The sequence below is a fragment of the Eucyclogobius newberryi genome, unplaced genomic scaffold, assembly GCF_026437365.1.
Source record: "Eucyclogobius newberryi isolate DKJ021-1_F unplaced genomic scaffold, fEucNew1.0.hap1 SCAF_12, whole genome shotgun sequence".
Taxonomy (NCBI): Eukaryota; Metazoa; Chordata; class Actinopteri; order Gobiiformes; family Gobiidae; genus Eucyclogobius; species Eucyclogobius newberryi.
Window position 1 is genome coordinate 5,453,015 of NW_027315746.1, and position 5,534 is coordinate 5,458,548.

The window sequence follows — 5,534 nt, forward strand, 5'->3', positions numbered from 1 at the left end:
TTGAATGTGTACAGGGTTCAGAATAAGCGGTATCGCATCGCAAAATGCGACGCAATTTCTCTCAAATGCGATGCAATCGTCATAAAAAAGTGTTTTTGTATCGCAGCTTTTGCGATACAAAAATGTGTGTTCAATTGTATCACCAAAGCGCCTAAAAGCACTGATCACTCGTCAATCGATCGTCAATAACAGCATGACACATGTAGGACGCTGTGTTGTCATGACGAGTCCCGCTGCTGTCTCAGATCGAGTCTGAAAGTGGGAGGAGCCACGTGCTGTAAAGTTAGCGTCACAGATTCAGACTTCCGAGGTCAATAGCTCCTAAACGCAAAAGTCTTTGCAGATCATTCACAGCCAAAATATTCATATTTACACTGCCAAGTGACACTACCTCGTTTTTAACAATCAGATGCGTATTTTGGGCGCAGTGAATGAGGCTCAGTGACTGATCCAAATGTGCAGCCGGAGCCGAGACGAGTGCTTAGGGACCGTCATCAAATGTGAAGCCGGAGCCGAGATGAAGTACTTAGGGACCATCATCAAATAGCAAAACGAAAAATGGAATGGAAGGTCAAATAGAGCGGTACAATTTGAATAACACATAAAATACACCATGATGGACGCCACAGCAACCTTTATTTTTCCATCAGAAGCTTAACACATATTTTTTGTGAGTGTAATGACAATTAATATGTAAATGAGACTCCTGCAAATAGTCATCTGATTGATGATGATATGGAAGAAAGTTGTAAATAAGTTAATCTAACTTGGTGTTAATTAATTTGTTCAATAACTAATTTTATTTGCAAGTTTTCTGTTTTTGTTTTAAAAAAAATGTTTAAAAAGTGTTTAAAAGTTCATTTGTTAGGAGGTTTTTTTAAATAGAATGTTTACAAATACATTTTAAATAAATAATCTTGTTACATCAATTGAAAATATTGATTGTTAGTCACTTTCCTGTTTTGCTATGCAATTATGAAATTGCTATACAAATTTGAAAAAATGAACGGATTGTTTAGCAGCTGCTGTACAAGTGAAAATCCTTAATCTGAACCCTGGTGTTACTAAAAGCTCTTTTGGGTGTTTCCCCGCTCCGACTTTTGATATTTGTAAATGGTGTAAAATATAAAGTCCATATTTCTGATTTTCTGTCCTGTTCACAGCCTAAACCTCCTGCAAAGCCTCCGACTGAGGTAAAGTCCTCACACTGCACTTTTCACTCTGTAAATATCATTCAAATAAACAATCCTCTCTCCAGAGCCAGGTCCAGAGCCAGGTCCAGAGCCAGGTCCAGAGCCAGGTCCAGAGCCAGGTCCAGAGCCAGGTCCAGAGCCAGGTCCAGAGCCAGGTCCCACGGAAGACCCCGGTGATTCCTCCGCGGCCCACGGTCTCGGTAAGTCCAGTCTAGACGGGCCTTTGTCTCGACTTCACTGTGATTGGTTGAATCCAGCTGTCACTCACTGTCTGCTCCATCTAAAGGTTTAAAAGGTTCAGATTGAGCCTTAAATCTGCAAAATCTGAACGTTTGATTCATTTTCCAGAGAGACTTGACAGTAAAAGAGGAAAGAGATGTCGTATTTGGGACTTTGGGCTGATTCACTCATGTCAGTGATTTTGTGTAAAAATGTTATTGCTGCAAAAAAGAACAATTTATTCAAAATCCCAGTTTATTTCACGGCGTCTCGATGTACGTACGTTTAATCTGCATTTACGTGTGAATAGAACACCTTCTTTGTTTGTGAATCTGAATTTAAATGTGCACAAATGTGAAAACACTGTGTAAGAGGATAAAGATGATGAAAATTATAAAAAATAAGAATAAAAAATATACAAAATATATATAAAAAAATTACAAAAAATAGATATAAAAAATACAAAAGATATATTTAAAAAAACGACATATATAATAATAATTACAAAAAAAAAATTTTTAATATAAGATGACAAAAGATGGTAAAGATGAAAAAAATGATAAAGTTGATAAAAAATTATACTAAAAAATAAAACAAAATATACAAAAAAGATATTACAAAATTACAAAAAATATATTTAAAAAAAATACAAAAAATATATTAAAAAAATACAGAAAATATATTAACAAAATACAAAAAATATATATAAAAATATTAAAATTACTAAACAATTATAAAAGATGAAAAAAATGATAAAGATGATAAAAATGCATGTTTTTATCTCTATTTAAGGTCAGTTCACACTTGGAGACCAAAGAAAAACCGAGTGAAACTCCAGTGATTCCTCCCAGACCCACAGAACAAGTAAGACTCAAAACCACCAGCTTCTACTTCAAACATCCTCTTCAAAATAGAACTGACGCTTTAAAAATGTGTCTTTACTTATTTTGTCACTATTAATTTACCTCTTTTTCTCTTAGTCACTCGTTAGTCGCCTATAAATGTCACTAAAGTTTTATAATGTTTGAATTTCCCTGAATACAAAGTGTTTACATGAAGGATCAATAATGAGAACGACATCATTGGATCATTTTTGTCATATCCTATTCATTTTTCAAGGGTTAAATGGATCAAAAAGAGACAAAAACATGTACATTTTGGGTTATTTATCCTCTATATTCCCCGTGTCACGTGTGCTCGCCGCAGTAAACATTGCATCGTGGGAAATGTTTCACAGACAAACAGAAGGTGTCGCGTTTCCCTTTCAAAGCCGTTCTTTTGTTTCGAACCTTAATCTGTGTTTTTCTTTTCCAAAGGAGCTGAAATCATCCAAACAGACGAGCCAGCGACGCCGAGACGCACAGGTACCCAACATTTACGATTCTAAATCTGTAAAGTACTCGTTTAATCGACTAACGTGAACGGACTCATCGCCGCAATCGTATTCTGATCATTTGAGGCTCTAAAAACGTACGAAAAAGACCTGTTATGACAAAGACAGTGGCATTATTTAATCAAAAGATCAATAACGAATAAAAACAGCATCAATATTACACTTTATTCATAAATATTCTGTTAGAAGCCTTCAGTCGACATATTTCAACATTTTTTTGATTACCGCATTTTTCGGAATATAAATCGCACCAGCCAAGAAATGCATAATACAGAAGAAAAAAACATATATAAGTCGCACTGGAGTATAAGTATAAGTCTCATTTTTGGGGGAAATGTATTTGATAAAATCCAAGACCAAGAACAGACATTTCATCTTGAAATGCAGTTTAAAATAATAACAGATGAGAGAACATGGTGAATAGGTGTACGTATGCTAACGCTAACACCTTCAGCTACATGAGGTATGCTAATGCTAACACCTTCAGCTACATGACGTATGCTAACGCTAACACCTTCAGCTACATGACGTATGCTAACGCTAACACCTTCAGCTAGATGACGTATGCTAACGCTAACACCTTCAGCTACATGACGTATGCTAACGCTAACACCTTCAGCTACATGACATATGCTAACGCTAACACCTTCAGCTACATGACGTATGCTAACGCTAACACCTTCAGCTACATGACGCATGCTAACGCTAACACCTTCAGCTACATGACGTATGCTAACGCTAACACCTTCAGCTACATGACGTATGCTAACGCTAACACCGTCAGCTGCTAACACCTTCAGCTACATGACGTATGCTAACGCTAACACCTTCAGCTACATGACGTATGCTAACGCTAACACCTTCAGCTACATGACGTATGCTAACGCTAACACCTTCAGCTACATGAGGCACAGACAGAACTGTGGTAAGTGTCTGGTATGTTAACGTAACATATGAACAGTTATTCAGATAACTATAGCATAAAGAACATGCTAACAAGTTTACCAAAGCATCAGTTTTACCCCAAATCACTAAATCCATTGAATTCTTCTTCCTCTGTGTCACTTCTAAACAACTTCACAAACTCAAGAGGAAGAGAAAGTGCAGATTCTTCTTCTGCGTCGCTCAGAGCCTAGAGCGCCCTCTTGTGGTTGTCAGAGTGAAAATAACAAATAATATCACAGTCGCTCTGGAGTATAAGTCGCACCAAAACTATGAAAAAATACTTATAGCCTGGAAAATATGGTAATAATGCGTTTAAAAAGTCTCAATGTTCAATAGAAATCATTGTTTGACTTCGTCAGTTGCAGCACTAACTTCTTTTTATTTAGTTAATTCCTCTTTTTTCATATGTACAAGAAGCTGTTTTCATGTTTTATATGTTTAAAGTGCAGTATCCTCTGTTATGTCAATCAAAACACAAGTCAAATCTCATTAGAACAATAGATTGAACTAAAAAGACGCCGATTTATAATTATTTTTCGGTTCTTACGATTGTATTATGGATTAACCCGATAATGGTGACGTCGCTGTTGCAGAATAATGCGCCTGGATCGACTGGAGCGTTCGGGAAAAGTCTAAAGGAGAAAACGCCAACATTCGTCGTAAGTAACAACACGCCACAAACTCTCAAATCAATCAACTACAAAGACGGCTGCATTTTATAAATCGAAATGTCAAAAAAGAATAAGCAATTTCACTTTATTCGTAAAAGTTCTCTATCTGGATGTATTATTTCGTTTTGAATTCCCCCTGCTGGAGACAACCATAACTACATTTAGAGGTTTACGCTCGGTCGTCCAGAGCGACCTGCTAAAGTGCTTAAGCTAATGTTAAATTAAATCTTTGTTCCCAGTTTGACAGTTCATCATTGTACTTCCTGGTTGGACATGAGTAATTCCACAGCCGTTACCTAGCAACCAGACTGTAAACAAGAACCCAACTTCACATCTATGACACAACAGTTCTGATCTGACACACAATAAGACCATAAAATACCTTTCAAACTGTCCGAAAAGTGTGTGAGTGTGAACCGTCTGTCGCACACTGATGACATCACAGAGGGATTCAGCTCCACTTCCTGTCCTTTCAAAGTTTTTATTTTATTTTATTTTTTTCCCATATGTAAAACTACGATAAATATTCATCACACGTTCCATCTCATCAAACTAAGTCATGATTAGAACACGGGAGAAACCATCGTACGCACTTTAAGCCGTAGAACCGACTTTTCCGAGGTCCCCGTGAACGCACCGTCACATCTCACGGTGGATCTGTGTTTGACGCGGTGCTGAATTGAACGGGTGTGTTTGGGCGTGACCTGTAACTAACACAAATGTTGACACAAAGAGACTCTGTGTGTGTGTTGTGTGTGCGCGTGTGTGTTTGTGTGTCTGTTATGTGTGTTTGAACATGAGTCAGATGAACAATGCACCAGACTAACTACAAAACCACAGGAGAATGCATCACCGTTTGCATTGTCACTGCGGGTCAGAGGTAAAGCCGCAACGCGCGCCCCCTTCTGGCCTGAACGCGGAACTGCAATCACGCCCCGATAACACAGTAGCTCGCTCAGAAACGGGCAATACATGGAGAAAAAGTCGTAATGCTGTGAGTGTCGCTTTGCTCGCAGATACACACAAGTTCAGATGTTTTTCCTCTTCTTCTTACTCTTCTTCTTCTTCTTACGCTTCTTCTTCCTCTTCTTCTTCTTCAGAGTCATGTGTCTG